This window comes from Pelodiscus sinensis, chromosome 9 (genome assembly GCF_049634645.1).
Source record: "Pelodiscus sinensis isolate JC-2024 chromosome 9, ASM4963464v1, whole genome shotgun sequence".
NCBI classification, from domain to species: Eukaryota; Metazoa; Chordata; order Testudines; family Trionychidae; genus Pelodiscus; species Pelodiscus sinensis.
In genome coordinates, this window is record NC_134719.1 from 2,094,401 (window position 1) to 2,109,873 (window position 15,473).

The 15,473-nt window shown below is 45.3% G+C and overlaps 1 long non-coding RNA gene across 5 annotated transcripts; it reads right to left on the reverse strand.

Annotated features, from left to right (window-relative positions):
• Nucleotides 1–4,508: 4,508 nt before the first annotated feature.
• Nucleotides 4,509–15,424, reverse strand: LOC102455706 (uncharacterized). 5 transcript variants are annotated; one of them, XR_012905833.1, is made up of 7 exons: nucleotides 15,295–15,417; nucleotides 13,546–13,614; nucleotides 9,983–10,169; nucleotides 9,744–9,814; nucleotides 8,429–8,555; nucleotides 6,881–8,254; nucleotides 4,509–5,561 (listed from the first exon to the last, which is right to left on the reverse strand). It is a non-coding gene; the product is annotated as an uncharacterized LOC102455706 (long non-coding RNA). The 5 variants fall into 5 exon arrangements; XR_012905834.1 differs by lacking the exon at nucleotides 4,509–5,561 and having other exon boundaries at nucleotides 6,082–6,993; nucleotides 7,163–8,254; XR_012905830.1 differs by lacking the exon at nucleotides 4,509–5,561 and having other exon boundaries at nucleotides 6,082–8,254; nucleotides 15,295–15,424.
• Between the last annotated feature and the right edge of the window lie 49 nt (nucleotides 15,425–15,473).

Below are 15,473 nucleotides of genomic sequence, written 5' to 3' on the forward strand. Positions count from 1 at the left end.
CAATCAGTTAATCCAGTGCAACCCTATTTCCTAGGAAGGAGTTCCGCAGAAAGGCATCTAGGGGTCATAGTGGACCACAAGCTGAATATGAGTCAACAGCGTGACACTGTTGCAAAAAAAGCAAACATGATTCTGGGATGCATTCACAGGAGTGTTGTGAGCAAGACACGAGAAGTCATTGTTCCGCTCTATTCCATGCTGATTAAGTCTCAACTGAAGTAGTGTCCATTTCTGGGGGCCAGGAAAGATGCAGGGAAACTGGAGAAGGAAGATCATGTACATAGTATGACTAGAATGTCAAGAGCCAAGCCTTAGTAATATATTTGTCTGGCAGCAGAAACTGCTTTCTGGAAACAGTGAGCCAACAGATCAGCTAGCTAATTTTTGGTTCAGTTATTGCTTTTAGTCTGGTATGAATGGTAAAGTTAATGTATTAGTGAAAATATTTGATTTTTGTCCCCGTACTTTCCATAAGCATAGCAGTATTCTAGCATGTACTATTGAGTTTTCATCATTCTTTTCTGTTTTAATAGTGAAGTTTATGAATCTAATGGCTTCGCCACACTCCAGATTCAGTCAAATGTACTGTAGCAGGATGTCCAAGCATCATAAAAATGCTCAGGTTTATGTCCTTTTCTTTCTGATGTTAAGCACTGGTACATTTTGAAAACATATTAGGCTGGATTCTGTAGTTTCCTAAGGCCATACAAACAACATCTAAATTAGTTGGAGGAGGCAAGTGGAGAATTTTTCCTGGAGGGGAGTTCTCTGCCACTTCTGCACCAGTCATCCCTGGGCCCCAGTGTAAAAGGAAGTGGGATTTGCTGCACATACGGGATGGGGGCAACACAGAAGGGAGAAGAACTTGGCATTGGCACAGCAAAACTGAGTATGCTAATTTGCTCCGGGACCAAGTGACCCTGAATTAAGGAGCCACAACTCACTTCCCCCTCAGCATTCCCTCTAATTTTTTCTATCTGTGCAGAATAAAATTTGTTACGTGCACTGAGGCACGAGCAGATGTGCACCACTAGCATAAACACCTCCTGCTGACTGTGGCACTCTGCTAATCACCCGAGTAGCATTTGAATCTCTCCTCTGCAGCCGGCTACAAGTTCAGCTTACACGAACACTGGCCCCATCTCCACTCTACGGCTGCGTCTAGACTGGCATGATTTTGCGGAAATACTTTTAACAGAAAAGTTTTTCCGTTAAAAGTATTTCCACAAAAGAGCATCTAGATTGGCAAGGATGCTTTTGAGCAAAAAGCACTTTTGCGCAAAAGCATCCATGCCAATCTAGACACGCTTTTGCACAAGAAAGCTCTGTTGGCCATTTTAGCCATTGGGCTTTCTTGCGCAAAAAATTAAGGTGCCTGTCAACACTGGCCCTCTTGTGCAAGTATTCTTGCGCAAGAGGGCTTATCCCTGAGTGGGAGCGTGAAAGCATTTGCGCAAGAAGCACTGATTTTGTAAATTACAAAGTCAGTGCTCTTGTGCAAATTCAAGCGGCTAGTGTAGACAGCTGGCAAGTTTTTGCGTAAAAGCGGCTGCTTCTGCGCAAAATCTTGCCAGTCTAGACACACCCCATATGAATCAGCTTGGATAGAATATCTATTAATATCTCCCCTTTCTGTTTCTTTTTGTTTTTATAGTGTATTCCGTGAGAAATTCAGTTGACAACGTAAGTGCCGCAACCCTGGGTGTCACACAAACTGTGATCTTCCCCCCTCACCTTTATTTATAACTTGTTAGACAACTGTCCACTTACAAACAATACTCTCCAGCTGTGGCTAGACTGGCCACTTTTTCTGGAAAAGCAAGCGCTTTTCTGGAAAAACTTGCCAGCTGTTTACACTGGCCGCTTGAATTTCCGCCAAAGCACTGACGATCTCATGTAAGATTGTCAGTGCTTTTGCGGAAATACTATGCTGCTTCTGTTCGGGCAAAAGTCTTTTTCCGAAAAACTTTTGCGCAAAAGGGCCAGTGTAGACAGCAGAGATTTGTTTTCCGCAAAAAAGCCCCGATCGCGAAAATGGCCATCGGGGCTTTTTTGCGGAAAAGTGCGTCTAGATTGGCCCCAGACGCTTTTCCGCAAAAAGTGCTTTTCTGGAAAAGCTTCCTGCCAATCTAGATGCGCTTTTCCGAAAATGCTTTTAACGGAAAACTTTTCCATTAAAAGCATTTCTGGAAAATCATGCCGGTGTAGACGTAGCCTCCTAGTACAGCAGCTCCTAATCAGTGGTTCGTGAACCACTGGCTGCCACAGCTCGAGCTGGCTGAGGTGATGGCAGGAGGAGGAACAAGAGGCACCTTCCCCCCCTCCTCTGTAATGGTGGCCTGGCTGGGGCTCCATGCTCCTCTCCTCACCCATGGGAGCGCAAGACATGCTTGGGGGAGGAAAAGAGGGCGAAAGTGAGCTGCTCCCCCTGCCCATGCAACAGTAACAGCCACACTCTCTAGAGGGGGCAGCCTCACTCTGGGGAGTGCAGGGATGGGGGCAAAGGAGTGTTTGGTGTTGGCATGGGCCGTAGGGCTGGGGGTCAAAGGGCGTTTGACATTGGGGAGCAAGGGGCGGGGGTATATCTAGGAAGTTGGTAACTTTTGTACTTGCATATTCATTATTTGCACAATGAATATGGAAATAAAATGATGCCAGTCCGCCAACAGTTCGTGAATGGGTTTGCCAGTCTGCGGCCTCAAAAAGGATGGGAATCACTGTCCTATTAGCTATATAAGGCAATGTGATGCATTACTGCTAAAAAAATTTCAAGATATAAAATACTTGTAAGCTGTATTCTTCATAATTTGCATTATTTTATGGTTGCTTAGGAGAATCAGATGTTAACAAATTTTTGTTGCCTGGTCTTAAGTCAGCAACACCACTCTTTATAGGTAGTAAATAAATAAACTATAAAAGTTTTCCTAAAAGAAATGAGAGATATTCAACAGCCAGAAGCCTTCAAAGACATCGCGTCTTCCTTTTCTCCCTTTCTTCCTTTGTGGGCGCATTCAGTAGACAGATGTCAATTGACAAGAAAGAATCCCATTGAGTCAAGGGGCGATTTTGTTCAGAAGACTTGGCATCTGAAAGTATCCTACACTACAGGCTGGTTTGCTAAACTCATAACTGACCAGCATCTAAGCTCTAGGCAAGGATCTGTTCATAAATTGGTTGGATATCACACCATCCTAATAAACTAGCTTTAACACAGACAAGTCAAGGCTCTAGGAACGCTCTTTACTTTTGTTTGCTAAAGAGAAGATTCCCAGAAGGGAATTTCTAAAATGACTGTCTACCTTAGTCTTACACAATTATGATTAAAAGGGAGTGCTGTTGTTAATCCAGCATTAACATGGAACAACTTTCAACAAGAATTTAAACATTTTGACAATTTAAAAAACCTCCCACTCATTTACATCAACAAATCATTAAAACCATTTATTCTGCTGTGGAGCATTTCTATAAAAAAAATCCCAGAGAACTTACAACATCTATATCCCCAGGCCAAAAGTCGTACAAACATTTTCAGTAGGGCAAAACTGAGGAAAGAACTATTTTCCAGAGTAATGGAATGCTTCTTGATTTGTGCATGAGCACACACACAATTTTGACTGCTGTATTTAAAGGCTTGTATGAATATGACTAGGTCAAATGAGTCAGGAGAGGAGGAGTTAAGGTTATATGGTTCATTTTTTCCCGTGTAGACAGAAGAACCCAATTTTCATTTGTTTCCTGTTTCAATTTGACCGTAGAGAAACACTGGGCAAAAATGTTAAATAGCTGTAACATTTGATTGGCCAACTATTGCTTGCCTCTATAATGTTTTTCCTGCATATTCTTGATTTGCTTATTCTTAGAAAATACTTGGAGTTGCCCATAGAAGAACTGGGCGTCAACATCTACTCATACATGTGAGAGACTAATAAAAGAATAAAACAAGAGCAATTATGTCCTATTGTTATTTGGCAGGAGTTAAAAAACAGGAACCGTATTTTCCGGCGTATAAGACGACTTTTTATGCTAAAAAACATCCCCCAAAAATCGGGGGTCGTCTTATACGCCGGGTATACAGGCAGTCCCCGACTTGCAGGTACGAACGGGGCTTTTCTCGCCCCCGAGGACACACACTGCGGGACCTCGCGGTCCTGCCGCCCGTGTACTCCGGGGCGAGAAAAGCTGCTCTGCGTCTCCCTCGTCTTCAGGCCAGGAAGACGCGGAGCAAAGCCGCGGAGGGGCTCGGGCAGCGGGGCAGCCCAGACGCGCCGCGGCTGTCCCGCTGCCGGCGTCCTCAGAGGCCTTGCTCCCGGTGTCCCAGGTCTGCTGGAGACGGTCCCCAGCAGACCAGAGGCACCGGGAGCAAAGCCGGGGAGGCGGAGGGGTCCCGCGCCCTGAGGCTTTGCGCTGGCAAAGCCTCAGAGGCACGGGACCCAGCCACGGCTGCGGCTTTGCTCCCGGTGCCCCTGGTCTGCTGGGGACCGTCTCCAGCAGACCAGGGACACCGGGAGCAAAGCCGGGGAGGCGGAGGGGCGCTGCCGGTTGGCCTCTTAAGGGGGGGGTAGTCATGTTTCTTTTAACTAGAAAATTAGGTGGCCGTCTTATACGCCCAGTCGCCTTATACGCCGGAAAATACGGTAGTACTTTTCCAAGTTCCACCCACCCAAAAAATGATGTCCATACAAGTTACAAAAATAAGAGACTACTCATAGTAGATTGTATACAGAAGATGAAAATATATAATTATGTGTGTGCTACACAGGGCTCTTAGATTATGGCTTTCCTGACATTGAACATGCCAATGGACTTTACTGGATTCCTTAGGCTTGGCTTTCCCTCAGTCACTCTGGACTCCGTTGGGTTCCTCAAATATGGCTCCTTCTCATGGGTGAAAGGAACTTAAATTTCTTATAGGTACTATCCTAGCAGAACCTGGGGCCCTGCCATTTTTTAACAGCTACCGGCTGGCTTTTGCCTCAGCTCAGTGCACCCCCTTACTTTCACCGGTGCTCCTTCTTGAGGTTTTAAGAAGTGGCGTGATCTCCCAAATGCCCACCTACTCCTGCTGCCAGATATAAATGGATTTTGAATTTTTGTTTTCCGTTTCTGTACATGTTTAGAAATCCTTTCCCTCGTTCTGTCACCACGGACTGCAATGACTCACTGCTTCTAGAAACACACTTGCTTTGATTATTGTCTCACGTATAACCATATATCACCTTATCAGCTGTGCCCTGTGTTACCAACAGCTTCCCGTTCATGCTACTCTTTTGTGTCCATATACCATGAGTGGTTAGCCAGGTTCAATCACACAAGTTAGAGCAATTTACATTACTAAGCACATCCGGTGTAAATCCTTGTCTTCCCCGTTATTCTTTGTAGTTACCAGGAATACATTAGCATCGCTATTATTAAATTTCTTGAAAACATTTTCACAGTAACACTCCATGTACACTATAAAAAGAAGTATGTGAAAAAAAAATCACTCCAATTCCTCAGGCATGTTCTTTCATATTTCATCTCATTCCACAAGGGATCAATTCTGATGTTTTCAGCAGTGCTATCTATAGATGTAAATGGATGTATAAATTTCATTGGTAATTGCAACAATTTCATAATTGTTGATCAAAAGAGCCCCTTAATATTCCCCTTCGTCATATCACACAAAACAAAAGCATGATGTGAATTCCACCATTAAACACTACAGACCATACTCTTGCACGTCATAGTAGCAAGATACATACACAGTCTTCCCATGTGGCATGTTGTAAAAACCTCACTTCTCAGAAAGTCAACAGTGAGGGTAAAATTCCACTGTCCTTTGCATGTACCCAACTCACTGAAAATCCTCAGTACCAGAAATTGGATCATTGCTAGCTTCACAGCTATGTTCCAAATCTGATATGTAATACCCCATGTAGTGCCCCAGATCCCAATGTGCAAGAGAAAACATCTTATCACAAGAACCCAATGACCTGGTGTGTTATAAGGAGCCAATAATACATATATCGTATTGCAGGAATCCAGTCAATGCATTTCTATCTTTTTGTTCCAATGCCAATTAATTTCCAGTGTAGCAAACCATGAAATATACATCATACTTTATTTCCAAATTTCATTACAGGGTTACTATTTCTCATTCCACATATGTGTTGTTTCACACTGTATGAAACCAAGTGAATGAACATGTTTTGCTCATGTTGGGTAGGAACACTTTGTAGCCTTTACCTTTGTCAACTTCATTTGTGCGGCTCTGCCTGACAGAATGACAGTAGAAACTACTGACGAGACTGCGTGTAACCTGCTGACAACCAAGTTATTAAGGCACATAAAGAACATACCACAGGTTATACAGATAGATGTGCAAGGGATCCTTACTATTTCAGCTACAATATGTAAGATTGATGACCATCCTTTTTCCTTTTACATGACTCTTTGTGCTCTCTCTTACAAACTGTGCAAAACTGACTAACCTGTGTACATACTTGTGTTTGTGTTTAAATCATGGTTCCATCTGAACTGTTCTGCAAAACTAATATGGTCTTCAACAGACCAAGGACTGTATGTCAGATATGCACCAAGCACATTTCAGTACACGTGCGGCAACGTTACATACACTGAACTTCCGAAATTTCAGGTTTGTATTGATATGTAAAGGCTGTTGGAATGTAAATGTGTTGCCAAGTAGTCTAGTGATTGTTTACCTATTGGTACAACTGAGGCTTTCATGTGCCATCACAGTAAGTAGCCAACCTTTCGGCCTGCTTTCTCGGTAATACAGCCCAATATCCAACAGCACAGGATGACAAAAAGGCAACAAATTAAGTAATATTTCATGAATCAATACAGTTACCATACAGCGTGTACTGGAATTTCTCCATACCTCATCAGTCATCCATTTCCTTGGTTTCAGACAATAAAATGAAGAGCCATCCAAGTTGTTTTCCTCACTTTGGCCTCAGGTCTGTGTCTGTTTGGGGATAACTGCAATTTACACTAATAAAAAAAGGGAACACATATTACACGCACGGTGCTACAGCTGGCTTTCCTCTGTTTTACTACTGTGAATGATGCTACTTCTTACATGAAAACTTTTACCATACTTAAGAAAGAAATGGACCTATGTTTAAAAATGTTTCTTATGAAAGGGGTGGTAACCAGTTACCTTTCCAAATCCAGTCTGTGTCTTCCCCTACCACGATGCCATCAACACTGTCATCACCAGGGCTCGACAAACTATACAATCTACTCGCCCATGGTGAGTAGATTTCAGCCGCGTGCCCTGTTCATTTGCAGCATGCGCATGCACAATGTGGCTCTTTTTGCCGCCGTTTGTGAAACCCTGGTCATCACCACTTGTATCACTGCTGGAAATATCTTGCACTACACTCTCCTGTTGTTCCATTGCTAGGACCTCCTTAGTTGTTACTGTTTTGTCATAAGACTTGTAGATACATCGTCATCCAGTTTTCCAATATCTTCTGAGAGTGGTTTTGGTTCAGTGTCACCAACAGCAATTTCTGTTTCAATGGATTTCTTTGATATAGTTTCAGAAGCTGCTGCGGGAGGCTCTTTAAATGGTTTTAGATGAGAGATGCTATACGTGGTTGCTAAAGGTTTCCTGGAGAAACTTTCCAATTTTACTCTTTTACCCTCCACAGTGTTAATTTTGTATGGTCCCTGATGGGTTTTATTTGGCAGTCTTCCTTGCATCCAGGAGGAGAACACAGTCCCCCACACTATGTGTTACTTCCCCATATTTAGACAGTGTTTCTTTAGGTATACTGTTTTTGTTGTTTTTCCTTGTGCTGTCTCAATATTACCAAGAGCCAATGCAACATCAGCATCCATCTAGCTTCCATATTTCTGCTGTACTCTTTGCAGAACTCTTCACCGAGTTCATTTATAGCTGGTACCTTGGTAAATAAATGTAGGAGAGCTTGTATTTTTAAAATGAAGACTCACAGAATACCAGATGTGTATGAAAGCGATGTGCATACACCTACTGTGTACTCATGTGGGACTTCATTGGGATTGGTCCTGCCTTGGGCAGAGGGCTGGACTTGATGGCCTTCTAGGGTCTCTTCCAGTTCTATGATTCTATGATTCATCTGGAAACATTGAGTCATCATTATACATTAGTCCAAAGGGTGTACATTTTGTTGTTGAATGCATGGTAGTCCACACAGAAAATAAAATGCTGTCAAGGAATTCATCCCAATTATTCTGCTCATCATTAACCGTGTTCTTTAATGCTCTGTAAAACATGAGAACAGATTCGTTTGTGAAAAATGAGCACACATGCAGTCTTGACCAAGACCAATCATACACAATTAATAATGTGTAATACATAATCAGAAACTTTCAACATAAACTGATTATCAAGAATTTCAAGTGAGTTGCATTTTCTTGCATGGTGCATTGTACTTGCCTTCATTGCTGTAATACACCTCGTCGCTTTTGCTGTAATACTGCCACACATGCCCTTACCTCTGGATGGATTTATTACGGGCTGCTGAAACAATGTTCTATTCCTCATTATTGGCAAACAGGTAGAACTGAAACAAAAGAAGTTGCACCGTAAGCTTACATACAAGATTTTTCCTAAAGAATATTCCTTCATCCACATGCTAGTACTTTTAAGTCTAATAGGCTACAAAAATATCCTGTCTTTTCATATTTGCATCTGAAACATTTTGCTACAGGGTTTTGGGAAGATATGAAGACACGCAATAGAATGTTACAGCAACTGTGATGGGGTGACCAAGAGCAGTTTTTCACAAAAGGTATGCTGACTGTCCTCAAATAGTTGAAACAGCAATGTGTCTTCCACCAAAAATTACTAAAGCATTGAAACCCATGTACTCTGTCACCTATTTGTTACCTAACACTGAGGTTGAAAACATAGTAAAAGTAACCTCATAAAATAAGCAGTCATCATCTTATTATTGAATTCAGGACTGAGATCTATCAGTATCCACCATGGGCATCCACAGCGCACAATCATTTTCTACATGATGCATGCCACCTCATATGCTGCCTGATTTCAAAATGGATAGGCTTCCACCCATCTTGAAAAGATAATCTATGGCTGTCATTTTATACTGATATCCAGCCTTTGTTATTGGTAATGGGACTATCAAATCCATTCCCAACAGCTCCCAGACACGAGTGACCTATACATGAGCATACCAGTTAAAATCTTGTACTACGTTTCTGTTATTAAATGCTCTAAAACCAGTCATATGTCTTCAGCAGAGTACAGAATGCAATATGGTTATAACTGCTTCACCAACTGAACGTAATGCCCGCTGCTAAAAACAGGAGACAAATGAAATGAAGAAATAAAGACAACATTACATAAATAAGAACAAACAAGCAAGCAAAGGAACAAGAGAGGAACAGGAATGGATTATGAAAGACAGTACGAGGAGGAAGCAGAATAAGTATGCCATGCCAGAGCACAGAGCAGTAGAGGTCATTGCTGCACTATACTGTGCTAATTGCATGCATTGTAATCATTGCAAAATCAAGGACTCATTGTATAGCATTAAGGCAATTGCCTGAGGATAAGATATTACCCTTGGTTCACTCTATCAAAGATTTCTTACTGTCTTGTATGAACACGATTACAAGTCTCAACGATAGGGCGTACGTACACACTGCCAATAGTACTACTGAAGTGACAGGTGAAAGGATGAGATTTCAGAGAAAAGGAAGCACGTTTCTGATTCAAAAAAAGTCACCTTTATGCTTTTCGAGGTGGTATCCAGATTTAATTCTGTTCCCATTTTCTGGCAATCCGGACACCGTGCAACTGAGTGGGGATGGAATAATATGGTGAAATTAACATTTGGTTTTGGTAACAGAATTGCCAGCGTCTAGAGTTCACATGTGCACAGCAAATATGTCTTTTATCCATTTCAAATTTGTCTTTAAATTGTAACTAGCATTCCTCAGGGCTCCGTTTCATTCATTAACATACCCAATCGACAATGTCGTTTGTCACCCCGGCCAACAGAATCTTGATGTTGGTGAAGTTCTCGTTTTGATTCTTCCTAGATGTCCACCATATGGACGGTTATGAAACAAATGAAAGAGCTGTAGGGCTTCTTTCCTGGTCTGCAGGACGACAACCTTTCTTCCTTTGGTGGAATGGAATGATTGCCCCTCTGTTAACCAGAGAAGACAGAGAACAGAGGCCAATTAAGGCTTCTGGGGGTCCTGTGTCAGATCAAGTTTTAGGACCCTGCCCAACCATTTCCAGGGGAGGGTACTGCTGACTCACGATACACAGCCCCACCCCTTCCTTGGGACTGTGACTGGGACCCTGTGTTGCAGCCATGGGTCTGTCCCAGTGAGTGAGCTCCTCCAGTAACAGAGCTGCATCAGTGGCCTGGTTGCTGGGCATTAGGGGGCCAGGAGCGGGGGGTTGGGGTTTCTTCTGCATCACCCACTGCTTCTGCTGGAGAAAGAGTTGGGCATGGGGGCTTCCCTGCCACCCCACGGCTTCTGTCAGGGCTTGGGTGGAGGAAGGGAGGATTATCATAATGAAACAGTGTTGCACTGAAGCTACAAGCTGTTGTGTGTGAATGCATTGAGTAATTATAAGGTATATGCATATATCAGCAATATCGATGCACAGTACGGGTTGTAATGCTTGGAGTACAAGGGTTGAATTTCAGTGCATGGCTAGAACTAGATTTTTTTTTTTAAACAGAAATTTGGGACCCCTTTTGTGACTATTGCTGCTTCTGCTAACTGGATACACTGCCAAACCTACCTGAGACACGTACAAGCTCATGGAAGTTTTTTTTGAGTAATACTGATACTCCATTCCTCATGCCACTGTCAAGTATGTTTGTTGCACCAATCACAAAGACCACAAAGGGGAACTTTCGAATGATTCAAATAAAATGGTGTTTTATAATTTCAAACCCATGGGAGGTGAGGGTTAGCACTCCACATAATACCAGTGTACTGACATCAGGACCATCAGTCAGAGGCTGGACATTCCATTACAGTGTCTCATTATAACATTAAGAACAGAATGCCTTGCCTTCCAAAGAAAGCTTGGCAGCAAAGCGACGCAGATTCAGTCTGACTGATTTACTCATTCCTTGAGGAGAGACGTCACTCCGTAGAGATGCCAAAACATTTGCACTTGTTTCCTCAAAAGGTTTACCTGAGTTTTGTTCACAGAGTTCAGTGCACACAGGAAGTATCAATCCTTATTCGAGTAAAAGGTCAGCTGGGAGGTGTATGGTGCACATTGCAGGCACGTAAGCAAGGAAAGGCTAAATCGGTGGTTCTCAAAGTGCAGTCCAGGTGGTCCGTGACTCGATCTCAGCCCCGCCCCCATCTCTCCCACGCAACAGGGAGCCTGTGCTGCTGCTCCAGCCTCCTGCTCGGACAGCGTGCAGGCTGTGTGTGTGAAAAAAGCCCCGACCTTCCCCGCCATATCTGGCTCGTGGAGAGAGGCAGAGCAAGTGGCTCCATGTGCTGATGCTCCCGCCACCGCGCTGGGGGAACGGCAGCACATGGGTCTGGCGGGGAAGGTCAGCGCTTTTTTCACTGTCCCCCACCCCACACATGCCCTCCGAGTGGGAAGATGAAGCTGGTGCATTTCAAAGCCATGGAGCCCGGCGTCAGTGGGGAACTCCCCATTTCAGCAGAATATGGGATCAGCTGGGGAGTCCCCAACTGACCCGGGCTCCACGGTGCTGCCCCTTTGAAACCACTTGTCCAGAAGGGTTTAGGCGTGCCTTCCTCTGCCTTTTCATTGCTTTGGCTTTGCTTCAAACAGGGGGCTGGGGTATTCACCATGAATATCACACCTCAGCTCCCCAAGTATGTAACTATGCCCTGGTTCCCCAAGAACACAGAGCTGGTAGGTAATGAGGTGGGGGGCAGCCTCTCTGCTGGGCTCCTCTTGCCTGCCAGAGCTCGTAGCAACCCTGCTGGCTGCTGGCTCTCCTGCCCCGCAAGCCCCTGCCCCCCACCTGTTTATTCATACACTTAGCCAGGATGGCTGTAAGTACCTGGGTACATGAAATGTGTAGGAAGTTAAGAACATAAAAATGGCCACACTGGGTCAGACCAAAGGTCCATCTAGCACAGTGTCCCGTCGGCCAACAGTGGCCAATACCAGATGCTCCAGAGGTAGGGAGAGAACACAACAGGGAATCCTCACGTGATCCCGCCCCTGTCACCCATCTCCAGACAAACAGAGGGTAGGGACACCATTCCTACCCATCCTGGCTAATAGCCATTGATGGACCTAACCTCCATGAATCTATCCAGCTCTTTTTTGAACCTTGTTGAAATCCTCATCTTCACGACATCCTCTAGTAAGGAGTTCCACAGGTAGACTGCGCACTGCGTGAAGAAACACTTCCTTTTTTTTGTTTTAAACCTGCTGCCTATTCATTTCATTTGGTGACCCCTATTTCTAATATTGTGGGAATAAGTAAATAACTTTTCCTTATTCGCTTTTTCCATACCACTCATGATTTTATAGACCTCTATCATATCCCCCCTTAGTCTCCCCTTTTCTACGCTGAAAAGTCCCAGTCTTTTTAATTTTTCCTCATAGGGAGAAACCCCTAATCATTTTTGTTGCCTTTTTCTGAACCTTTTCCAATGCCAAGATATCTTTTTTGAGATGAGGCAACCACATCTGTAGGCAGTATTCAAGATGTGGGCGTACCATGGTTTTATATAGAGGCAATAAGATATTCTCTGTCTTATTCTCTATCCCTTTTTAAATGATCCTTAACATTCTATTTGCTTTTTTGACTGCCGCTGCACACCAAATGGATGTTTTTAGAGAACTATTCACAATGACTCCAACATTTCTTTCTTGAGTAGCTGTAGCTAAATTAGTCCCCATCACATTGTATGTGTAGTTTGGATTATGTTTTACAACGTGCATTACTTTACATTTATCAACATTAAATTTCATTTGCTATTTTGTTGCCCTATCCTTTAGTTTGGTGAGACCTTTTTGAAGCTCTTCACAGTCTGCTTTGGTCTTAACTATCTTGAGCAGTTTGGTATCATCGGCAAATGTTGCCACCTCACTGATTACCCCTTTCTCCAGATCATTTATCTAAACAAAGTACAACCCTGCACTACAGTTTAGCACAAGGAAGTGAAGAGTTTCCTTCTGCTCCAGTTGACTGTTCTCCATCCCTGAGCCTTTCATCCTCCTTAACAGCACAGGGGCTGTCTGACCGGAAGTGGGACAGTTCTACAGTGTCCCGGAAAGCCTCATTTGTGAACCTCTTGGCCTCCCTTAGCTCCTCCAATTCAGCCATCCTGGCTTTCACAGCCCGTATGCAGTCTCAGAGGGCCAGGAGCTCCTTGCATCAAATGCACACATACACCACCTGTCCACAGGAGAAGTAATCATACATGCTACATTGCGTGCAATAAACAGGAGAGCCCCCACTCTGCTGCTGGGCTTCTACCTGCATTCTCTCCTACAGATAATTAGATCATTGATAGGGTTTTTATTTAAATCACACACTACAGACAGCCACTTACCGCAAGGGTCCCATAATTGCTCCTCTTTCACCCGGAGAACTCCCTCACGAAACTCTCTGTTAGCTGTCCCTGTTTGCAAAGCGGAAACTGAAGTTGTAGTATGGTACAGTATTTTTGGCCATTGCAGGTTAGGTGCCTTAGTAAACAATGAGTATCCTCTCCTGACCCTATAGCCCCTAGCATTGGAGTGGGGAATCTTATTTGGGTCAGGAGCCACACACAAGTGAGAAGAAAAAACAAACAAAACCCCACATCACAACCCCCCCCCCACACAACCCCTCACTGACCCCTTAGTCCCACTTTGACGAGAAAAACCCTCACAGATGTGGCCCCCTCTTCAGAAGCAGAAAAAGGCGGGGAGGGAGACACTCATTTCACTTCACTCATGCTCCACACATGGGAGGGGGCCAAGGCTCAGGGCTTCCCACCAGGCCCACATTAACTCTTCTGGGAGCTGAGATTTTGTGGGACTCCCCTAAGGTCTGGGGTGGGGCCAACAATAAGGAGATCAATGTGTGAGAGGAGGCTGCCGGGGAGCAGGCTATGGCGGGGGTGTGGAGTCTAGGCAGAATGAACGGAACTGGAGCAGGCTGGTGGTGCAGGGGCTGGGAGTGTAGGAGAGGGGTGGGAGCTGGGGTACAGGAGTGGCTGGGGTGGTGAGGGAGGGGCCTAAGGGTACATGTTGTGGGCAGGAAGGGGCAGGGGACTGGGACAACTACCTAGCACAACTAAGGAGGTAGTACAGGTGGCTCCACGTGGCCCTCCGCTTGCAAGCATCTGCCCCCCCCCCCCACGCTCCCATTGGCCGCAATTCCAGGCCAGTGGGAATGACTGGGGTGTAGCCTGCAAGTGAACATGGTGATAGTGGGGTAGAGCTTCCCTGCACTGCTGTTCACAGAATCACATCCTCCCTCGGCCAGACATCACCCATCGGCTGGATACAACCTATAGCTGACCTGGATCAAGCCCATGAAGCTCAGAGGTGCTCTTCCCCCCTGCACAGTGGGCAAACCGGTGGTGCTGGTGCTCCAGCCACAATGGGGGCAGCAAGTTTCGGCTCTCTCCCCCCGCCCCATGGCTGGGCCACTAGCATTGGCTCAGCCACCTGCAAGGAGGAGCCTTAAACATCACAGCCCGCGGGCCCTTGGTTCTCCATTACTGCCTTAGAAGGACCTCACACTATAATTCAGCAGCTTCAGTATTTTGGACACCAGTAAAGGACTTTTTACTAGGATTGTTCTTATAATTACTTTTCAGGGTGGGTGTAGGTGGGGATTCAGTAGCATCTGGAGCAGGGATTTCCCCATCAGGCAATGCTTCCCTACTTTTTGATCCCCAAAATGTGGCTCTTACCTTGGACTTTCTATTCTCCATTCTACATACTAGCGGACGGAAGCATATGAGGCTAGGGGAGCTTTCAGAGAGGTTTCAGAGAGGTAGGGCTCTCAAGCGATTAAAGAATTTAATCACAATTAATTGCATGCACCTCCCCTTTGATGCCTCCCCTCCCTGCATGGAGCCCAGGATCAGCTAGAGTCCCCATTTGAGCCCGGGCTCCATGCAGCGCTGCCCCTTTGAAGCGCCGTGGTGGCGCAACAAGGAGCCCAGGAGAGTCAGTCGGCTGGAAAACCCCGCATAGGGGCTGGCTGTGTCCCTGCAACCAGACCCCAGCTCGTGCCCCCCACACCCGCACATGACCTGACCCAGCTCCCTGCCCATCCCCCCGCCGCGCCTTGCCCCCCCTTGCACCTTTTTCACACTTGCCCAGAGCCGGGAGCAGCGTTCGAACCCACGTGCGAGCAGAGGCCGGGCAGCCGCCACAGCAGCTCTTACTGAGCATGCTCCGTTCCAGCGCGCATGCTCAGTGCACCCCAGGGAGCGCCCGCGGAGCGGCCGTTGCTGCTGACGCTACGCCGGCCTCTCGCGAG